Raw genomic sequence first — 23,931 nt, forward strand, 5'->3', positions numbered from 1 at the left:
GATGGTAATTTCTCCTGCCGCTTGCCATTGGTTAACTCTGGCATTGTCCTTCTTAGCTGGCTTATTGTTGGCTGGCGATCCGATACGTCATTTCCATTTTTGTAGGAAGCAGCACCGATCAACTACAGTTTAGTTACGCTGCTGTGCTGTTATCTTTTCATTTAGGGTCTACTTCCTTGTTAACTTTTGTGTTCGTGCGGCCCACCTTCTTAGAGTATGGCAACGCACCTTTTACATCGTGGCTTGCCTTCAAACACACTTTCACTCTCTACGCGGTGCTCTTGAAATGGGCGCAGCGCTCTGCACTTGGCGATGGTTCTGTGTCCCTCCCCGCTGTGGTGTATGTCTCCCCTGGGGCTTATGTTAAACTCCAAACGCCGGTGTCTTTTACTCTCAGCGCGGTGCTCTTGAAATGGGTGCTGCGCTTTGCTGCTGCACTTTTCTTTCAGCGATGGTTCTGTGTGTTTGAAGGCGTAGGAAAGGAGCTAATTGCATCGGATCTCACCACCACTTGTGCCCATTGTTTTCTGCAACTCTTCATTTAGAGATACAAAGTCCTCCGTGCATGTGGAAAAGATGGACAGTTGACAGGAGAGGTCTTGGATAGTTCTACCTGAAAATCACTGAGGGCATGCACACGCATTTTCAATACTCTCTCGCCAACTATTTATTTATTCCCGGGGCTCCGGCTTCATTCGCAACCACGCACATTCTTTAGCGGCGCAGACGATCCGCTTCCTGCCTGCCACTGCACGTCTTCTGTGCTGTCCGTGTACTAACATCCAGCCTACAGCAGCGGCGCTGGCCTGGCCTCCTGCCCCAGTTCAGCATACCGAGACTCCAAAAGGTACATTTATTTCAAAGTGATTCTCTCTAATTGCAGGTTTAAAAATGACTCGCAACATTTGTTTTATAATGGTTCACCGCCTTTCACGCTCGCTTGTCTTTCCAGGAACCAAAATGTTTCAAATGAAAACGTAACCCGGTGCTGTGCTATCCACTGCCATCTCCTGCGGGACGGAAGTGAATGGCACAAGTAATGGCGCGCACTGTTAGGGAAGGGCGTCTGCCATCCCCATTAGCCCCATATGTTCACAGAACACGAGCAGACAAAGGCTGACTGGTAAGTTCTTGTGATAGTGCTGTGTGTTCTTTGTGTGCATGAGTTTCTTTTACAGTGAATGTTTCTGACGTGTATATGTATGGGTCTTTTCTGTACATGGGGAAGGTGTGTGAATTTCTGGTCAGACTGTGTATGCTGTTTTTTTGCGCAGCAGGCATTATGGAGGTTTGCTGACACAGTGTGTATTTTTGTGCTTGACGTTTTTTATGTGTATGTCTGTGTAGGCATTTTCTTTTGTTGTGTGCATGTGTGTAAGTTACATTTATGTAAAAGTTCTTCCAAAATGGTGTGCTAGCTTTACTGGTTACTGGTCCTGCTTATGCTGTTTTTAAAAGATGGGTGTGAGGGTACTTTGCATGTTATCTAAGCTGTGTACTGATTGTTTTTTAAATATTAGCTGTTATATATTTAATACTTTTTTTCATCATGACCTTTAGCTAGAGTGTCAGATCGTTCACATAAATAGAAAGGCAACCATTTGCAATGCAATAAGTCTCGCATTTACGAAAGTTTGAGCTATTGGCATTGTAAATAACAATGTCATTTTATTTATTTGTTGGCTTTTAAAATCTACAAATTAAAGGCATTACCATTTTACAATGCCAATAGCTCAAACTCTCACAAATGCGAGACCTATTGCATTGCAAATGCTTGTTTTTTAAAGTTACCTTTCTAGCTTTTTGTTTCTAGGATTCTGGAATTCCTTAAGCCAGTAAGTCAGAAGTCAATTTTATTGTACAGTTAATACAAATCTTTATAAACAGTAAAAAGCATGAACATGTGCAATATTCATATCAAACCATATAATAAAAACTGCTGGGCACTGAGGGAGGAAATACAGATACGTTTATTAGGTCGAGCCTGTAGCAGCACGCATGCGCTGCTCTGGCAAGACTTCTTGTAAGGGGCTTTGAAAAGATCACCACACGCTCGTACACGCTTGTGCGTGTGGTGAGCTTTTCATCACAGGCTATTGGCTTTTGCGTGCGTCTTTCTAAGAAAGACAGCACGCAATTGGGCAAAGGCGGGGGCATGTCCCGCCTTTGCTCCGCCCACGGCTTGTTGCTTGTGGTTACCCGCACAGGAACCATCTGGTTTGAATTATCGTTCCCAGAGGCGTGCGCAATAATTCAAACCAGATGTCTCGCTGTGTTGCGCGCGCACCACACGCATGCTTGTTCTAGAAGCAGTCACCCTGGACAGGCAGAGAACTGCAAAATGCCGGGTAAGTTTTACCTGGCGGTTCTTGTCCGTCATTGATGTTTAGCTTTTCCCCATGTCCTTTATTTTGGCTTGAGATGTTCCTATTGTTTGGGTTTATGCTGTTAAGCTCTTCTCACTGTTGATTGTGGTGAACTGTTGCCTTGTTTGTTTTTTGGGGCTTCAGCTGCACCTATAGGAATATATAATATGGGACGATCGAGACTGGATAGAAGAACTGTATCAGTCATAACTGCAGGTAGTTGTAGAGTCTCGTGCCAATCCATGTCACGTAACGTGCAATAAGTAGTATTCAGTAGAGTGGTTGCAAAGCTTCCTGTTGTGGCCAATCTTTACCCCTCTGTCACTCACCTCTACCCACACGCGCCACCATCATCTACCCCCTGCCAGTATGGCCTGTCCAATCCGATTAGGGCATTCCTTCAGCAGCCCAAACCTGCTAAATGGTGGAGCCAGCTGCGCGCGCCAGTGCGCTTAATCCGATTATGGGCAAAAACAAACCCTTTTAATGAACACTTGATAGACGAATAAAGCTGTTAAAGTCAAAAAAGAAAAATTAATAGCAGGGCTGTGCATTCAAGGGGTCACCCTGTATGAATCTTAATGAGGTGGTAAACAGATGGCCGCCTTCATACTAATGCGCAGTCACATTCCGATGAAATTAGAATGCGCGGTTCTTCTAGGGCGCTTGATGCTAAAATACCTTCGCACCAGCAGTCGTGTAATAAGCCGTTGCCACCCCTCCCCTGGCGGGGCCTACGTTTCCACCCCCTGCTTTAAGGCCTGGATCTTTCCAGGCCACCTCACAGTTTTATTTATTTAATTTTCCAGCCAGAAGCCGGCATGTTGGGTGGGATGCTGCACCAGCAGTTGCCAAGGCGACGGTACCATCCTGCCTAGGCGCTGATATGAAGTGATTTCACGGTTCACAGCGCTTCCCGGCTGCCGGCTCCATTGCTGTCATTCCTTCTTAGCCGTGATTGGATGGGTGTGTGTGGTGGAGAGTTGGGTGACTCGGGTCCCTGAGTGGGGAGAAGGGACTGTGTCCTCGTATGGTCTGTGAAAACCTGTACTGAATCGACAACGTCAGTCAATGTACATGGCTCTTAATTAACAGTGACGGTCAGTCTACTTTAAGCAGGGCCTCATTGGAGAAGTAGTTCTTTCCTTTTTTGATCACGTGGTTTTTGGTGAAGCGGGAAGCCGGGTTTAGAATGAGAACTCGTGTCAGTGGCTTCAGCAGCTTGGCCACAAACTTGCATAACCTGTCTGGAAAAATTGAAGTTACTGTGAAGAACTTGGGTCTGACATCCGTCGGGGGGGTGTAGGGTGTCTGTTCTATTATTTGCAATGCCTCAAGTGTAGGTTTGTTTCTTAACGGAAGAGGCGGGCTATACCTATTGCTAACATTTGCAATTTTTGGCATAGAGATGCCACTATGGAAATTCAGTGGCCTGCACCATGGGTCATTGTTTTACCTCTGGGGCTTAATCTTTTGCTGCTGTTTTCACAACATAAACCATGTAAATTGGTGGGTGCTTTTTGGTGATGTCTTGACCAGGCTGGTCTCCGTACTAACTGGCCCAAAGGACTGCAGCCCTCCTGTGTCGACCTCTGAGTGGTTACGGTTTCACCTGAGGCTGTGGTTGCATGTCTTCTTCACCTGGAGACGGTCACTTCAGGTCTACCTTTCAGCATGTTGGCGCAAGTCTTAACAAGCATTGGCATAGTCAATAGGTCTTGCCTTTGGGACCTTATAAGTGTTTAACCATGCATGTAAAGCTATAATCCATTCATTATGATGCTACATTTATACACTTTTTATTATTGCAAATGAATGGAAGCAGGAGCACATGATAAATAGAAAGGTACAACTAGACACTAAGAGCCAAGTACCTGGCTGTTCCATGTAAAAAAATGGGAGAAGTCCTTGGACAGAAGATCCATGTTTCACTAGCAAGAGCTGACTCTACTACCTTATGAAATCCTCTTTGATATGCCATTTTCAGGACGAGGCTACGCTTACTAGAACAGCTCAGTTAAAATGTGCAGTGTACAACATGGGTTAATAAAATGGAAAACTTTTTAAAGTGTGTGTAAATGTATAATAATGCTAAGGTGATAGTGGTTCAAGCATGTACAAAAAGGAAATCACAACTGATAAAATATATGACCACAATTTCAGATGTGTATATAAGCAGTCATTAGGATATATATAATATGTAAATTCACATATGTGGTTCCTTGACAGTGATTTTGGTGTTCATCTTGGTGAATCTAAGTGACCTGGCATTGGTTGAAATTTGTGGCACCATGAAGAGGTTGAAGACGACTAGGAATGTATAAACCCATGGGGGACTCTATGGATAATATGAATATTCTGGGATCAGGAAGTACCCGTGTGAATGGTGTCTGTTGAAAAGGTAGGATAACTATTTGATTCTAGACAGTGTTTGGCTAAGGTGGGATGTTCAATTGTGTTGAAGGCAGCTGCAAGGTTTAGCCATAACAAAAGGCGGGGGCATCTTCATCTGTGGTGAGGAGGGCTTCTACAATGTGCAAGGTAGCTGTCTCTATTTGGCATCCTGATCAGAAGTCAGCTTGGTAGACGTCCAGAAGATGGTTGTTGCTGTTGTGATCTTGAAGTTCAGAATAAACTGACTTTTCAGTTATCTTGCCGATGAAGCACACGTGAGTGGTTGTCCAGTAGATTTCAACATCATCCTGGCTTAGTGTAGGTTTCATAAGGAGCCTGTTTTGAGAGCTTCTTGTAAGATGTCTAGTGAGAGAGGCTTTGACAATGTTGATAGAGAACTTTGATGAAGAATGAGGATAAGAAATCTTCAAAGAAGGTAGCTTTGAGGGAGTGAGTATGCCGACAAGATCTGAGCGAGACCAGGCTTTGGAGACTGACTATTCAAAATGCTGCAAGAAGGTATGGGCCTAAGAAGAAATGCAGGATTATTGTTGTTGCTATGCTTTTAGATCCTTTTTACTGAAGAACACATTAATGACATTGCACTTGTTTGTGGAGTGTGGGATAGGTGAGTATGGCAAGAGGTTGATGCAGTGCTTTATTGTGGTAATGTTCTGCTTCTGTCTGCAGCTTCATTGATGGTATTACTATAAAACTTTGGCTAATGTGATGAGTTATCTACATGTTACTTGGAGGGGCTTCAGTAGTGTGAGGTCATTGGTAATTCTCTTTATTCTCCATTTTCTTTTTTGTCCTTTGATGGCATGGTTGTTGTTTGCAAGATATTTATGGCCTGATTACGAGTTTGGTGGTCCTGGAGCAGGCCACCATGCCACCGCCCTGGTCCAGGACCGCCAAACCGGGCCGCTGCCTGCCAGATTAAGAGTTTTTTGTGGCCCGGCGGGTGGCGTGGTGGTGCCTTTCAAACGCACCAATGTATGCCTTAGAAAGGCACCGCCACAGAGCGTTCCAGCGCAGCATGGACTGTGAAGTCCGTGTCTTGCTGGAACTGGGAGTGCTGCACACAGGGTGGCACAACATGTGCCCCCCTGCATGTACCCCCATGTATGACCGCCAGCAGTTTCATGGAGTAAGAACCTTCATGACACTGCTGGCGGTCCTGAAACACGGAATGTGAGCTCTTGCCTATAGCCGGACTGCGAGGGAACACGGTTCCATGGCGGTTGTGGCAGTGCAATGGCAGTTTGACCGCCAAAGTTGTAATACAGCAGTCGGACCGCCGGTGCAGTGGTGGCTGGACCTCCACCGCCGCCCCCATATGTCTGGTGGTCATCAGACTGCCAGACTCGTAATCACGCCCTTAGAGTACCAGGGTGCTGAAGGTTTCGGCTTGCACTTGTGTTTTAGGTGGTTTGTGGCATTTCACATGGTTTTCCAGAGACGTGTTGAATTGTTACGAGTGTTGACGTCATATATGGAGTTAGCAGGGTGAGAGATGTCCAGGCATTAGTTTGTCAGTGGAGCAGTTTTTGATGGATCTGAATGTTTGCTGCTTTTTGGATTGACCTCAGTTTGTTGGTTAGATGCAGAGCATGGACATAGGGATGGTGAGGTGGTTGGGCCAATCCCGAGGTATGGGTGGTTTGCATTGGATTGGTGGTAATATTGAGACATTCCTTTGGAATGTTTTGGTTGGTTGGTTGACTAGCTATACCACGTTCAGTTTGTCCCTCCTCATCATTATTTATTTTGTCCCACTTCTGCCTCAAACCCTGTTATAATTTTTCCTTTTTGGGAACCACCAGACTTGTTAGTGTTGATGCAGGGTCAGGGAGCCAATTTCCCTACCCCTGGAACTTCTGTCTGAGGGCCTGAGACACAAAATGGTGGCCACCCATTGTCACCTGTGACATAACCAGAACTCACTGGAGGTTTCTAGAACCTTCTGGAACATTCTAGAATCCTGTGATAGTGGGAGGCAGTTTTAGAATGTTGGGAGGTCATCTCAGAGGGGCAGTTGGCATCTGACTGGAGAGGAGAGAGGACACAGAGATAGAAGGAGGTCGGAGTAAGGCAGCAGGGGTGGAAACCAGTGCTTGGAGTGGGGTCCAGAAACCCACCCTTGATGCTAGTCCCTACTGACCAAGCCCAGCCTAAAGCCCTGTGTGGGACCAAGACCAGAAGAACCATCTTAAGGATCTGAACATTTGGAACAGGCCTTAAAGAGGAAGAACAGCAAGCTCCTGACCTGTTCGGCGGTGTCCTCCTGGAGTCCTGACGTCGAGAAGCCTGGAGACATGGGGCCTGAGGTAGAGAAGCGGCGCTGACAGAAAGCAGACGTTGTACCCGGAGCCGTCAGAGGTCGAGAGAGGGCGCCGACGGAGGTCGTGGAGAGGCACCGGAGGTCGAGTAGGAAGTCACCTGAGGTCGAGGTGAGGCGTCGACGGGGGAGTGAAGTCCGCCCTCCGGAGTCGCCGGAAACTGAGGTGAAGCGCGCCGGAGGTCGGGAGTGGAGATCGCACTCCGAAGACACCCGGAAGCGGGAAGACCGTGTCCCTGCGACGCCGGAAGGCGACATCGAGCCGAGGCCGCCCAGCGTCATCGATCCGTAGCCGCCTCACGGCGTCGACACGGCGCCAAGCGGAGCCGATAGTCGTGGAAGGGACAGTAAGTGGTATAGGGGGCGTCTAAGGCCCCGTGGAGCCCTAAAGACCATCCTAGGGGCTAGAGGGGTGTTAGGACCAGCCTGGGAGTGCCAGGGGTGAACTGAGACTGGTGCAGTGACCTCTGTGAGGGGCTGTGTAGTTTGGAGGGCCAGATCTTTAGGTTACCCTCGTTCTGCCTCAGCTTAAGCCCCAGCCTTGACCAATCTAGGTGGGACACCCCCATGCCACCCAAATGACCACAAGCTGTGTATGGGCAAAGTAAGACCAAGTTACCTCATGAAAGTGATCTGATCTGTAATTGTCATTGATTGCTTTACCTTAATTATTGAAGGTGCTTTACTTATTGTCTTTCACTAATTTATTCCTGCACTGTATTTATTGTCTGACTGTATTTATTTGCCATCTGTATTTATTGCACCTCTATTTATTCCTTGCTTAATTATGACCTGAACCTATTTGTTGAAACTTCGAAGTAGTATTGTTTATTTGACCTGCTCTTTTAACCCCTTCCATGCGGGGCGGATTCCCCCGCGGTGCTGACCGTTACCTGCGCGGGCGTGGTCATGACGGAACGGTTCCGTCATGAGCACAGCTCAACCGACGCTCATGACGGAACCGTTCCGTCATGAGCGTCGAAGGGGTTAAAGGAAAATCCTATTGTATTGTATTTATGATGTGAAGCCTGCAACTAAGAGAAAATAAGATAAAGACATATATATTTTCTTCTTTTCTTCCATAATTTTTACGGTGTAGTGTTGTTTTTGGAACGGATGAACGCATGGTTATTGTGAGGGTGTGACGTACGCTTAACACGGTGCCTGACCCCCAACCGCTCGAGCCAAGCTACCACCGTGCTGGGAACCTGGTGACCGCTAACCCGGTTGCCCGGTTTCCAACAGGAAGCCTCTGTGTCCCATGACCTGAGTCAATTAAAAAACCATAAAGATTAATGACTGAGCTGTTGGATCTCAGACTACTTCATATTGATAATGAAACCTAGCCTCTGAAGGAAGTCCATATTCATGTCTAAGTTGTCGCTTGGGCGCCTCGGATCCTGGTTCATCTAAAAAAGGATGTCATACAGATAGATGATCATTCGGATGCCTCTGACTCATCTGGCAGTTCTAAGGCTGAGTAAAAAAAAACCTTTTTAGAACCACACATATCCCACCACCATGTACACCCCCAGGTTTGTAGTTTTTAGAAATGCCTTGGTACATCAGATTTTTTAGGATGGCGGCTGAGTTAGGGCCCAATAACTGCAGCCACCTAAGTTGTATAAAAGAAAGCATTGATTCTGCTGGATAAAATATGATGTCTCCGGATTGAATTTTGTGGTGTATTGTGTTACAGACTCTAGGCCCAGCCACACAATTGAGATAGCATTTTTGTCAGGAGACATGTGGGAACACAGAATAGTAGAACAATTATTAGCAATTAGATTTTTCAGCATTTGTACCTTCTAAATATAAGCAAGGGTGTCTGAAAAAAGAAATTTTTCAAAATGCAGTCTGAATCGCTTGCTAGTATGTGTACCCATAAATTGGACACTGGTCCAGTAGACTACATGGCCAGAGGTTGGGCCAGCCCATCAAGCCCCTGGCAGCAATAGTCTCCAAACCCCTTTAGTTTGCCCTCCGACCTTCATGGGCATCCAGAGGTGGCTGGCTACACCATCCCCTGCACCACTTGCGACCAGTAACATAGGACCATATGGTTTTACAAATCATCCAAAAGGGCTACTCCATCCCCTTTGTGACCACCCATGCTACCCACTTAGGAACACCCATCCTTGCTCCATCAGGAAGTGCTGGCTTTCTTGGCCAAGGGTGCTGGCATCATAAGAATTCAAAATGCTCATCCTCATGCAAGTTCTGTTTGCCCTTGATTTGGAAGACTGGATGGTAGCCTTGAACTTGCAAGATCCATGTTCCCAGATCCCCGTCCTGCCTGCCCACAGACGTTACCTGCGGTTCATGGTGGGCCAAGAGCACTTTATTTGAAGTGCTCCCCTTCGACCCTACCAGCACCCCTCAGGTGTTCACAAAAGTGATGACGGTGGTAGACTGTGGCAAAGATCTTTCCCCAGTTGTCACAATCTGACACATCAGGGATAATATCTTTCGGCAAACTAATGGTGAGTATTCTGTGTTTCTCCACCTCTGTAGAGTGTGGCAACACTGCTTCCAGCTGGTCAAATTTCTCGGCAAGCCAATAAGGAAAATCATCCTTATTCTGGGGGCGCTTGCCCATCACCGAATTAACTATGACGGGACTAAAACCAACCGTCGGGTGACCAGCTGGTAGTCCCGCAACAGCAGGACCTACCTGCACGTTGCGTGAAAAGTATTGCACCAAAGCCCTATATACTGAAATAAGGGTTGTATGGAGCGCATGCAGCTCATCCACCGCAATAGTCAAATAGCGGGGGTGAGGCGTAAATCCGGCAAGCACCGACCATGTGGCCCCTGGAATTGACAAAGGGCCCATTCTAGCCGGTGCAACCGCATGGGGAAGGACGCCATTAAACCAAATGCTATGCTGCCAGGCTGAAAGGGGGATCTCTAGAGTCCGATATGGCGTATAATTGGCTGGGACCCGCGTGTGAGTATACAAGTGAAATGTTTTATCATCCGCATTCACTGCTGGCAGTGTCACCCAAGAGTAGAACAACTCATAAGGATGGGTTCCATCAGCACTCACCACAAAAATAACGGCCATCCCATCGTCCGGCACCCCTGCGTCGTCAAATGATGATGCAGAGGTGTACGGCTATGTGCAGCAATTTCAACCGCCATAAGGACATACAAAAGATCAACAATGAGTTTAATCAGTAGCACAAGGGTTCAGAAAATAGAGGAAACCGAGTTTTGAACAACCTGTAGTTTGGAGATGACTGAGCTAGGCGCACCCAAATAAAGGGCATTGCCATAGTCCAACCTGGATAGGACGAGCGCTTGAACCAAAAGCTTTCTGGAGTGAACAGGCAGAAGAGGGAGTACTTTCCGTATGGTACGAAGCAAACCATAGCAGGTGGCGGCCGTTTTTCTTGCCTGGGTTCTAAAGGTGAGATCGTGGTCGAGCCATATGCCCAAGCTTTTTATTTCCTGTTTGGGCAATGGTGCGGGTCCCATGCACGGTGGCCACAAATTATTAGGGTTGAAGCTTATATGATTGCCCAGCAGCATGAGCTCGGTTTTGTCACCATTAAGCTTGAGGTGGGAGGAGCTCATCCAGCTGGTGACTTCTTTAAGACATGAGCAGAGGTTTGTCGAGGACTGATCTTCCTGGTTCAGGGCTACAATGAGCTGGGTATCATCCGCATAGGTGACCAGTTGGATTTCAAAAGGGGCAACTATCTGTGATAGTGGGGACATATATACATTAAAAAGAGTGGGGCTCAAGGAGGAGCCCTGAGGTACCCCGCATAGGAGAGGTACTGGTTGGGACCGGATGTTACCTTCAAATACCTGGAAGAATCTTTCTTCCAGGAATGATTCCAACCAAGACAGGGCTTTGCCTGTCACTACCACATTTTTGAGCCGGTGTATCAAAATACGGCGGTTCACCGTGTCAAAGGCTGCACTTCGGTCTAGGAGGATGATAGCCGAGGAACCTCCTGCATCAAGAATCTTTCGTGACTCCTCCACCACCGCTATTAGTGCAGTTTCAGTGCCCTGACCAGGGCGGAAGCCGGTCTGGGAGGGGTGGAGCAGATTGAAGGTCTCGAGGTGCGCTGAGAGTGCTTGGTTGACGTATTTTTCTGCTACTTTGCTGATGCCGGGGAGCAGGGAGATGGGGCGATAATTGCCCAATTCTGTGGGATCCAGGTGAGGTTTCTTTAGAAGTGCCCTCACTATGGCATTTTTCCAGTCCGGAGGGACTATGCCTGAGGCTAGGGAGGCATTGACTAAATTGGTAATGGGAGTGATGTTTGTGGGCATTGCTAGTTTCAAAATATTAAAAGGGGCAGGGTCACTTGGGGAGCCGCTTTTTATTGAGTCTAAGATGTGGGGTAGGAGTTCCTCAGAGAGAGGGGCATATGCTTCGAGGTGACTGGTGTTGTTCTGAGGTTCCAATTCGGGGAGTTTGGGGATTTGATCAGTTTTAATAGGTGGGAGAAGGTTGAGGATATTTTTAATTTTAGTAAAAAGCCTGCCGGTAGGGTCGGCGGCAGGAGGGGGATCGGGAGTTCGTAGGAGTTTTTTTACGATCCGAAATATTTCTTTGGGGGAGTTAGAGGATGATTGAATTTTTTCCTCGTAGTAGGTGGCCTGTGTTGCCCTAAGAGCTGCTTTGTAGGATGTAATGGAATTTCTATAGGCTGATTTTTTTCTCACTTGAGAAGTCTTTCCTCCAAGCTCGTTCCAATTTTTTACATTGCTGTTTCAGTTTGCGAAGGTCGGGGGCGAACCAGGGGAATTTGTTGGTTCCGACTTTATGTAGACTGCTTTTACGAGGAAGTACCGCATTTAGTGAATTTTCGATCCATGCGCAGAGCTTTCTAATGGCAGTTGCGGGATCGGGGTCGTGGGTAGGTAAGGTCCGTTCCAATTCACGGGTCCAATCCTCAATGCTAAGCTTTGGCCAGTGGCGACCAAGGTGCGAGATGACAGTAGGTGGGTGTGCGTGGAGGAAGGGTGCCATGAAAAAGGGATTAAGAAGTGGTCTGACCAGGGGAGGGGGATGGGATCCATTCCTTCTAATTCTACGATATTTGAGAAAATAGGGTCGAGAAGGTGGCCCTTCGAATGGGTGGCGAGGTGGTTCTTAAGATTCATCTGCTAGGCTGCAAGATCCTGGGTAAGGTCAGCCGACACTTTGTCCGAGGGCTCGTCAAAGTGTAGATTAAAGTCCCCGAGAAGATTGAAGTTGGGTGATGTGCTTGCAAGGTTTAGGACAGATTCGCGTAATGAGCAGCAGAATTGTCCATGAGCTCCTGGTGGGCGATATAGAAGGATACCAGAAAAAGTAATTGAAGGGGTGAATTTAATAGAGAAACGGACGTTTTTGCAATCTGACAGGGGGCTATCTAGAATGCGGCAGACTAATTGATCTTTGTAGACAATAGCGATCCCTCCGCCCTTGCTGCCTGATCTGTCTAAGCGTTGGATCAGGTAGCCCGGGGGGAGCGCTTGAACCACATCAGGATCTGAGTTAGGTGACAGCCAGGTCTCTGTAAGGAACAGAACATCTATTCCTGTATCATGTAACAGAATGGAGATTTTTACAGCATGTTTTGGCAGAGATCTGCAGTTCAACAGAGCCATGCTAAGCTGCTTCCTTGTGGGTGGCGAGCTGTTCAGCATTGGGGGAAGTTTGTATGAGCAATGAGGACAGTTTCCTTTGGGTGTTTCAGGGGAGATGGGGTAGGTACAGGTTATGTTAGAGGTATCCCTGATGTGAAGCAGTTTTTCCCTGGAGTAAAGTAAGGGGGCTGGGGGGAGCGTGCCAGGGGTCCTGTGCCCTGCACCCGGTCTGGCGCGGACGGGCGCAGACGGACATGCCTTTGGCGCGCCGCCGGTGCTCCCGCTGAGCGCGTCCGCTGCGCGCTCCGCTCTGCATTGTCTTTTATGTGGTGAGTAGAAGAGGAAACTAGACCGCCAACCTTAACCGGAAGTAGACTCCCTCCACTCAATCGGGATTGGGACCCGTGGTGGACCGGGGAGCGAACCAGAAGGGCTGCGGCGTTGAAAACGAGGGGCTGAGGTAGTTTTCTTGCAATCAGCAGATATTGTAAGTATTTTAAGTTTTGCTGCTAAAACTAAATTGGTGTACACATATCAAGAGTGACAATCAATAAGATAAAAACAAGCGTGGAGAAGCGAGCGTCATCAGCTAGCGCCAGGCAGATTTACACAAGTCTCACAAAGCGACTACCTTAACGTTCATCCACAATCTTTAGCCATCTGAGGCAGAGTCACTGTGTCTTCCCGGCGGTCCGAGGTTTGTGACTACTGAGCCTCTTATGCCTACTGGAGGGATCGCATTTGCAGTCTGGCATTGGGGACAATGCAGGACACCTTGGAGCCCCGGAGGGAGGATACCTGTCTGGCTGTGGGGTGTAATGTGTGGAAGGGAATATGCCACTTGCTGATTATTGAGGATCACTTCTCCTCCTAAGGACACATGCTTGCATTTGCAGTATCCAGAGTCGCACCCAGGTAGTCAATCCTTTGAGTTGGGTTGAGAATAGACTTTTTGTAGTCGACCTGTAGGTCCAAACAGCCTAGCACTCGAATGCAGCATTGAAGGTCTTTCTGAAGTAGAGCAGGTGACAAGCGTTCAGCAACCAGTCTTCCAGATACGGATAGACGAAGATCTTCTGTTTGCATAGAAAAGCTGCAAACACTGCCATGCATTTTGAGAATGTGAGAGGTGTTGATTTGAGCCCAAAAGGGTGGACCTTGTACTGGAAGTGCTCTGACGCTATCTGGAACCGTAAGAATTTCCGATCTTTTTTTCAAAATCATACATGAAAATATGCGTCCTGAAGGTCAATGGCGCACATCCAGTCCCCTTTTGTTGCAGTGCCAACATCCTAAACCTTTCCTTGCGGATGAACTTGTTTCAGAGTTTTAAAACCAGTATGAACCTGTACTCCCGGGTTCGACCCTTCTTTAAAATGAGGAAGTAGCTGGAGTAAATTTCTTGACGTTTGTTGGGGCAAAGGAACTTTCTCTTTGGCTTCTTTTTGTAGCAGAATAGTTACCGCCGTCTGAAGTAAATGGTATTGATGGACAGACGTTCTCTGAGGTGGAACCGTCAGAGGTGGGGACTTGAATCTGATTGAGTAACCATTGTGCACAATATTGAGCACCCATGTGTGGCTTGTGATCTTTTTTCCACTCATCCAGGTGAGCCTTGATACTTCCCTCCACCGGAGTGGGAAACAGGGATGGGGGAAGCAGATGTTCATTGCTTTGCCAATGGTTTAGTCAAGGAGAATGCTGGTATGGACGCTCCTCTTCCTCCTCCTGGTGAACATTGATGATAATGCGACCTGGATTGATGTTGTTGTTGTTGTGTCGACTAGTGAGGGGTTTGAACCCTCTCCTGAAAATGAAGACGGTCGTAAGGTCGGAATCTGCACCGGAAGTATTTCCGCTTTTCCACACCGACTGCTTTCAAGGTGTCTAGCTCAGACTTCATCTTGGCCATTTCGGCATGCGTGCCAAAAAAGGAGTTACCACTGAAGGGGAGGTTTATGATCCTGCTCTGAGCTTCTGGCTTGAGTCCCCTGAGCCGCAGCCGGGAGAAACGCCTTGCGCAAATGCCATGGGAGTACCCATGTGCTGCTAGGTTCAAAGTATCAGCTGCCGCTACCAAGCCGCCCTCTTGTAAAATTTCCTGGAAATCTTGAAGATCTTCCTTGGGTAGCTTTTCTGTGAATCTTGACAGGGAGTCCCAAAGAGCGCTATCATACCTCTCTAAAAGCACCTAGGCACTGGCTACCTTCATGTAAGTCGCAGAAGTATTGCACATCTTTTTTACTAGGGAGTCCATTCGCTTACTTTTCTCCTCGGTGGGCATTTGCTTCTCTGGAACCGGAGAGCCATCTGGTGTTATCTGCACAATTCTGATGCCTGGGGAGGAAGATGTCTCTTTCGACGTCACTCGTCTAGATCTCAACATCTATCTGTGGGTAATGAGACTAAATATCAAATTGTTTTATATCGAAAGGACACAATATCGACTCCAAAATATCGAGAGAACAGAATATAGAATAGACGTAATGTAGTTGAAAATAATATCGACATTTAGGTGCCGATTCTGATCCTGTAAAACCCGGGTACGAATGGTCATACGGAGCGTATTCTCCGTACGACTCGTACCCGGGAAATCCACCTTACAAACCAGCAAGTACAATTCGTACAGAAATACCATTTCCGTACGAATCGTAAAAAACACCGCACGGCTTAAAAATACCTACTATTCTGATCCTGGACAGCGCGTACGCGACGTCCGCACGGAGTCAGGCAGCGTTTTACGGACCAGCAAGTACGATTCGTACCTACAGCACTCCGCACGGCTATTTTTTTACTGGAGCCAAAAAGTGCCGGAAAAGCTAAGTACGCTGCGATGCATGACGAAAAGGGGGCCCGGTACGTGACGTACACGCCATCAACCACATCGTACGTGTCATCATGTATGGTGCGTACCCCAACATTTCATATGTATGGTGCGTACATACGCGCTGTTGGGGTACTCACCGTACATAGGCCAACAGTGCATATGTACAGTGCGTATGTCTGCACCGTACCCCCCCACCCGCGTGTGTCCGCACCGTACCCCCCCACCCGCGTATGTCTGCACCGTACCCCCCCACCCGCGTATGTCTGCACCATACCCCAGGCGTACCCCAATCCTTGCATATGTACGGACCGTACATACGGTGGGGGGGTACGGTGCGGACATACGCGGGTGGGGGGGTACAGTGCGGACATACGCAGGTGGGGGGAAGCTGGGGGGGCCGTACGACTCGTACCCCGGGCACAAGTGTACCCGGGGTAGGGCTCGTACAAAGTTCGCTCCGTACGGGACGTTTTCCATACGCTTGTGTATTTGGAACGCCGGTACGGATCGGACTTGTGCGCTTGGACTTCAGTTTTACGACTCGTATGCAAAACTGTCCGGGGATGTCTCGTAGACCTTTTCCCGATACGATTCTTATGTATTTTTTAAAGTACAAATCATACTTCACCGGTTGTACGGGACTCGTACGATTCGTCCGTAAAAAAATACGGATACGAGTCATACGGTAATTTTTTTAACGGATCGGAATCGGCACCAAGGTAAGTAATATCAAATGTCATTATATCGAATTTCATTCTATAAAAAAAAAAATCACTGTATTATGTTAGTATATGTGTTAAAAGTATATCATATTTTTTTCATGTATGTTACAATTTTTTTAAGATAAAGAATGTTATGTTAATTTTTGCGTATATTAGTTCCGTAGCGGGTTGTGGGTTTATAGGGGAGTAGGGTGGGAAGTAGTTTAATTTAAATTATCAAAATTAATAATTAATTAATAATTTATTGTTTAATAATTAATATTGTTAATTACTTTTTGCGTATATTAGTTCCGTAGTGGGTTGTGGGTATATAGGGGAATAGGGTGGGAAGTAATTTAATTTAAATTTTAAAAAAGTATAATTTATTAATTAATAATGTATTTTTAATAATTAATATTGCAATTAACTTAATGTATTAAATATTTTAAACGTTTTTAATTGATTACTAATTATATAAATTGTGTAATTTTTTATTAATTAGTAATTAGTTACATATTAATTATTAATAAATAATTTATTAATATGTTAATAATGTACACTTTTTAGGAGTGTGTTGAGTGTTTATAGGGGAGTACGGTGTGTAATAAATTATTAATTTTAAATACTTTTTTATTAATATTTATATAATATTTAATCAGTTATTTTATACTGTTGTATCAATTAATTTAGATATGATTGTTATTAATTTTATTGTTAATTGTGATTAGCTAATTAATTAAATGTTAATTATGTTAATTTATTAATATTTTAGACTATTGGAGGTGAAGTTTATAGTGGAAAATAGTGGGAGTTAAATTAAATTAAAATAATTAATTATTTGTTAATTAGTTTTAATTAAATTGTAGGAGTGGGTCTACTGAATTATTACCCTACGCTATCCAACACTTTCCCTAATGTTGCAATCACTGGAGTGGGAATAGTAATTTTTACATTCCCGCTATCCAACACTTTCCCTACTGTTCTACTCACTGTAGTGGGAATAGTAATTTTTACCCTCCCGCTATCCAACACTTTCCCCACTGTTCCACTCACTGGAGTGGGATTAGTAATTTTTACCCTTCCGCTATCCAACACTTTTCCTACTGTTTCATTCTCTGGAGTGGGAATAGTAATTTTTACCCTCCCGCTATCGAAAACTTTCCCTACTGTTCTACTCACTGGAGTGGGAATAGTAATATTTACCCTCACGCTATCCAACACTTTCCCTACTGTTTCATTCTCTGGAGTGGGAATAGTAATTTTAACCCTCCCGCTATCCAACACTTGTCCTACTGTTTCATTCTCTGGAGTGAGAATAGTAATTTTTACCCTCCCACTATCGAACATTTTTCCTACTGTTCCACTCACTGGAGTGGGAATAGTAATATTTACCCTCCCGCTATCCAACACTTTCCCTACTGTTTCATTTTCTGGAGTGGGAACAGTAATTTTCACCCTCCCGCTATCCAACACTTTCCCTAATGTTCCACTCAGTGGAGTGGGAATAGTAATTTGTACCCACCCGCTATCCAACATATTCCATACTTTTGCACTTGTTGTAGTGTGAATACTATTTGTATTCACTATGCTATGCAACATTTTTATTATAATTTTTTTTTTTTGGAAAACCTTTATTCTTCAAAAACATGGACACAGCTATTCAGCCGACATCCCGGAGGTTCGGCAGCTTTGAGAAAGCAGAACAAAGAAACGTCCACAGTGCATAGAAGGAGAAGCAGAAAAGGTTCTGTTTTAAATAAACACAGACTCACACAAAACCCCAGCAAGGCGAAGGACACTGAATACCACTGGTGATTGCCCCTCAGGGGAGAGCAGACCCCCCTCGTCTAACAGTCACAATACTGTGTTAAGAGGAAAAAGGGGGAAAAGCAGAGGCCCAAAAAGTCAACTAACAATCAGATACATATACAAAAGCTGGAAAGAATGTTAAGGAGAGAGCTGTTCATCGGGGGGATCCAAATCAGGGGCAAGACATATGCCCCCCCTATACTGGTTCCACCGCCCCCAAATGGCGTGCCACTTCCGGGGGCGCCCTCTAGCACAATATACTGTCTTTTCCCTTAGCATACTCCAGTCCATGTTTTCTTTCCACGCAGTCAATGTGGGGGGACCCGCAGAGCCCCACAGGCGCGCGATGTCTCGCTTAGCCACCATATTACCCAGAGTCACCCACAGGGTCTGTGCCTCATCGTGATCGGTAGGCCCCCAAACATTCAGAAGACAGCACCGCGCCTCCGGCTGCATAACAATGCCCGTCACCTCCCCCATCACCGTATGGACTCTCCTCCAGAATTCCATGATAACGCCACATTCCCAAATGATATGCATAAAGGTGCCCACCATACCGCAGCCCCTCCTACATAAACCCTCCTCAGAAAATCCCATATGAACCAGCCTTGGCCCCGTAACATAGGTTCTGTGGAGTATTTTGAGCTGCACCAGCCTCAGACGTGATGGGATCGCGACCTCCTTAGGAGAGGAGACCGCAGACTGCCAATCCTCGTCATCCAGTTCGAGTCCGTCCCTAGTCCACTGGTCCCTCAGCCCCAATAGCAGGTCCGCCCGAACATTTATCAATTTCTTATATATGAGAGAAATCGTACTCTCCGGCATATGGCCGTCGAGGATCCGATCCTCCAATGGAGAGGACTCAGGCACCTTCTCACCGTCTACGAGGACTGACCGCAGGGCATGACGCACTTGAACATAGCGGAAGAACTCTGATTTCCCCAAATCATACTCCTGCTGCAGCTCTTCAAAGGACTTCACCCTCCCCTTAATCAGCAAATCTCCAACCCTGGAGATTCCAATCAAGTCCCATTTATCAAAACCTTTCGTATGCCAGAGCCTCCCCAATTTTTCAGATTCAAACAACGGGGTAGCTAGGGTGAGCCTATCCTTCCAGCCCGGCGAGTCAGTCGCCAACCTCCACACGCGCACCGCCACCCCAGTGGGCCCCGTGAGGGACGAATCCAGCGTCCGAGAGTACAACGCTCTATGATCATTACCGCTGCGCAGTAACCATCGGTCCATGGCATAGCCGGGGCTTAGAGACGGACCATAGAAACCATGATTAATCGCGCTCAACTGGGTGGCCCAATAATAGCGTCGAATGTCCGGAAGCGCAATACCCCCGTCATACCACGGAAGCGTCAACTTAGCAATCGCTATGCGCGGCCGTCCATCCCACAACAACGATCGTTGGAGGCTTTCAACCTCCCGGAAGTAACTGGCCGGTACCCAATCAAGGGTATTCTGCAAGGCGTAGAGGAACCGGGGGAGAGACATCATTTTAAACAAGGCGGCGCGCCCAACGAGGGAGAGCGGCAGCTTCCGCCAGCCCGCAACATCCCGCCGCAAACGCGCCAGTGGGGGGAGCAGGTTTCTCTCATACCGCAGGGTGGAGTCAGTGGAGATAAAAATCCCCAGGTACACAAAGCCCTGCTGGGCGATCCGGATCGAACACGTTCGCGGGACAGGCGGAACCTCGCCGCTCAGAACATACAAATACGATTTACTCCAATTGATGACGAGACCCGAGTTCCTGCCAAAGGACATCAGAACGTCACAAACCACTATAAGCGAGTTCTTGGGCGAGGCGAGATATAACAGGATGTCATCGGCATAGAGCGATATACGGTCCTCGTGCTCGGGCGACCACCTAAGTCCATGTATATCTGGATGCCAGCGTATCCACGCCGCCAGCGGCTCGAGGGCAAGGGCGAACAACAAAGGCGACAGGGGGCACCCCTGCCGAGTTCCCCTCCCAAGCTGGAACGGAGTCGACGCCCGCCCGTTTACCACAACACTCGCAAGGGGGCCCTCATAAAGCAACCTCACCCAGCTCAAAAAACCAGGGCCAAAGCCGAACTTGGCAAGCACAGCCCACAGATATGCCCATTCCACCGTATCAAAAGCCATCGTGGCATCAAGAGATGCCACAATAGCTGGTTCTCGGAGCGTGCCCGCCCTGGCAATCACTCCATGGAGGCGCCGAAGGTTCAACGCAGTGTTACGGTGCGGGATAAAGCCAGATTGATCCGGATGGATCAAGTCTCCGAGCACCCTGACCAAGCGGCCTGCCAGAATTTTAGCCAGAATTTTCGGCTCAGCATTAAGGAGTGATATTGGCCGATAGGAGGCACACTTATCTCGGGGTTTACCCTCCTTGTGTATTACAACAATCGTCGCCAGTCTCTGATCCAACGGAAGGGACCCGCCCCCCCGCGCCTCCACAAACATGGCGCGCAGGTGAGGGGCAACCCTATCCGGGAACAGCTTATACAAGTCAATCGGCAAACCATTAGGGCCTGAGGCCTTACCCGAGTTCAGCGCACGGATGGCACCCGCCACCTCATCGACCGTTATGTCTCCATCGAGGTCATCTCTATCTACGTCAGAAAGGCAGGGCAGAGCGATGTCCCGCAGGAGGTCAAGCGAGTCCTCGGTCGGCCTATCCGAAACTGAGGCATAAACCATACGGAAATAATCCGAAAAACACTGTACTATCCCCTCAGGGTCAACAACCACCTCTCCCCCCCTCTCTCGTCAGCTCCGGCACCACTCTATTAACCTGTTCTTTTTTTGTCCAGCCAAGCTAGGAGCTTCCCGGCCTTATCACCAACATCATACAGGCGGCCCTGCTGTTCCCTACTGAGGGTCTTGGCAGCATTCGTCACCAGGTCCTTATATTCGGCTTGCTTCAAGCTCAGCTCATGCAGTGAGGCCTCTGTAACCTCCCCCTCCAGGGCCACCTCTAAAGCCGCGATCTCCCCCTCAACCTGCATAACCTCGCCATCTCTCCGCCGCTTGGCTGCCACTACCAAGGAGAGGGCCTCTCCTCTCAGCACGGTCTTAAATGCTTCCCACAACGACACGGCCGAGTCAACGGACCCCTGGTTGTCCTTAAAAAAGTGATCAACTGTCTTCAACAGCGCACTGCGCATCTTGGGGTCACGAAAGTACCAGGGGTTAATAGGAGCAACCCTGCCCCCTCCCTCGCGCCCGACATCCAGCTGGACCCATACTGGCGAATGATCCGATATGCCCCGCGCCATATGCCTGGCCTCAGATACCAATGAGGCGTGCGCAGCCAGAGTGAGCAGGTAATCAATCCTAGAGAGGCTACCATGCGCCCCGGAGAGGAAGGTGTATTGGCTCTGTGTGGGGTGCCGGAGCCTCCAGCAGTCTACCAGGCCGAGTGTATCTAGAAAGTCTGGAAGCCACTTCTGAGCCCCCCCGGTGTCCCTGGGCGGGTACCTATCCAGCAGCCCAGAGCCGACAGCATTGAAATCACCCCCCACCACTAGCATACCCTCCGGGAGGTCCAACAAGGCCCTACTCAGATCTGTAAACGTGGAGGCCTGCAGGGCAGGAGGGACATAGACCGAAACCAAAACCAGAGTTCTTCCTTCCCACCTCCCCGCCACCGCCACAAACCTCCCCCTATCATCAACAATGGTGGAGTTCACCTCGAACGGTAGTGAAGCTCTAACTAGGATGCCCACACCCCTGGAGCCGGAGGAGAATCCCGAGTGAGCTATGAATTTGTAACCTTTCCTATTAAGAGCATGGCAAGTATTACCTATAAGGTGTGTCTCCTGCAGTAGGACGACATCCGGCAAAGACCGTTTCAAGAACTGCAAGACTATCCCCCGCTTAATGCGATCCCCCAAACCATTAACATTCCAGCTAAGAACGTTTAAACCCCTACCCCCCATCCCCACACACCAAGAGGCCCACCCCACACCCGAAGAGCCACCATGGAACAATCCTGACAATGATTACTACGCCTTGCAAAAACAAACCCCCCAACAACAAACCCAAAATCCCAACTATCCCCCCCACCCTGCACCCCTGCTGCAGCTTACAAAGCCCCCCCAACTTGCAGTGTGCCTGTCGCCCTACCAAAACCCAAATCTACAAAAAGTACCCTGAGGGAGGAAAGAGCTCCCATCGTCCTCCCGCAACCCTCCGTATTGTACTGCAATCAGTTCAAGTCATCATCCGGAACCAAATCAAATCAGTCCGGCTCCAAAGGCATCAACCCTGCCCATCCCGGCCACTGTCCCCGTCTGCGGCAGCATCCTCGCCAGTCCGTCGTCGGGGCAAAGCGTCCAGCCATTCACCGGCCATAGCAGGCGACTCAAAGAAGAAAGTTCGGTCTTCATACACCACACGTAATCTGGCAGGGAAAAGCATGGCATACTTCAGGTCCCTCTCCCGAAGCAGTCTCTTCACCCCCAGGAAACTCTGCCTTTGCTTTTGCACCAGCTGGGTGAAGTCAGGATAGAAACTCACCGACACGTTCTGAAAAGGGACCGGGCCCGTCACCCGCGATGCTTGCAGGATAGCGTCCCGATCTCGGAAGTGAAAGAGCCTGGCGACAATCGGTCTCGGTGGGGCTCCCACCTTGGGCCTCCCACCCGGCACTCTGTGAGCTCGCTCAACTGCGAAAAACTTCCCAAGGCCGTTAGGCTTCAGATGGTTAAGCACCAAGTCCTCCACGAGAAGGTCTACAGAAATCTCGTCCGAGGACTCCGGGACCCCGATAATGCGCACGTTGTTGCGCCTGGCCCGGCTCTCAAAGTCCTCGAGCCTACGGGCGGAGAGGTCACTCTCGGCCCGCAGCTTACGAACCTCAGTCTGAAGTTCCGAGACATCATCAGCGAGGCCCGTGGTCTTGAGATCAAGGGTTTTAACCCGTTCATTAGTTTTGCCCAAATCCGCGCGGATCAGGTTAACATCCACCAAGATGGTATCCACTTCGTGCGCCAGGGCATCAAACTGTCTCCCAATCGAAGCCTGCATCCCTTCGAGCGCGCCCATGACATCCTGCAACGAGAGCTCCGAGGCCGGAGGTGAGGAAGTCTTCTGTCCATCCAGCGACTGGCTCGATCCACCAGGCGACCCCTTCTGCTGGGCATACCGATCCATATTATTGGCTTGAGTATAGGCTCCCCGCCTGGTAGCCTTGGGTTTCAGCCGATCCACCTCTGCTTTACCCGACATGTCTGGCACCAAGCAGTCCGGTGCAAAAAGACGGCCCTCTCTCAGGTAGAGGGAGCAGGAGAAGTCAGATCTGCAATAGCCAGCCAGGGTAGGGCGCAGAGCGTCCAGAGGATAATAAAGCAGCCGAAAGCACTCCCGGGCCAAGGCAGACAAAGGGCGAGAAAGTGAAAGTGAAAGGACGGGGTCCTCCGTCCGACAGTTCACACCTCGCCTGGCCGCTGTTGTTCAATTAGAGGTCGGGCATCCTGCCAACGCCAGCCCCTGGCATCCCTCGGAGATAGGCCTCAATCTTCCGCCGTGCACAACTCCGGTTCCCGGTGGGCGATCCGAACTCGGGCAGCATCAATCGCCTCCATAACGAGTCATCTGCAAGATGCCGTGCATATAAAACAGGATTGAAGACAGGATAGTCGACGGAGGGCGCGTGGGTCTCGGGAGCTCAAAGCTCACGCGGCCATCTTAGTCAAGCGCTAGGCTCCTCCCCAACATTTTTATTATTGTTCCATTTAATGTAGTGTAAAATATTAATTTGCATAAAAAAATTCATATTATTATTTCAATTATTGTATATTATTTATTTTTAAATTTATATAATATGTTTATTTATATACATGTTATTCTATTTTTAATAATGTTTAAAATATTTTATAATTAAGAATATTATTTTTTTTAAAT

General features: G+C 48.1%; 1 long non-coding RNA gene across 1 annotated transcript; it reads left to right on the forward strand.

Annotated features, from left to right (window-relative positions):
- The first annotated feature begins 94 nt into the window (after positions 1-94).
- On the forward strand, positions 95-4,860 carry LOC146869195 (uncharacterized). Its single transcript, XR_014978322.1, has 3 exons — positions 95-847; positions 953-1,123; positions 4,596-4,860. It is a non-coding gene; the product is annotated as an uncharacterized LOC146869195 (long non-coding RNA).
- Positions 4,861-23,931: the final 19,071 nt, after the last annotated feature.

Source organism: Triturus cristatus, chromosome 1_1 (assembly GCF_964204655.1).
Source record: "Triturus cristatus chromosome 1_1, aTriCri1.1, whole genome shotgun sequence".
In the NCBI taxonomy this organism is placed as follows: domain Eukaryota; kingdom Metazoa; phylum Chordata; class Amphibia; order Caudata; family Salamandridae; genus Triturus; species Triturus cristatus.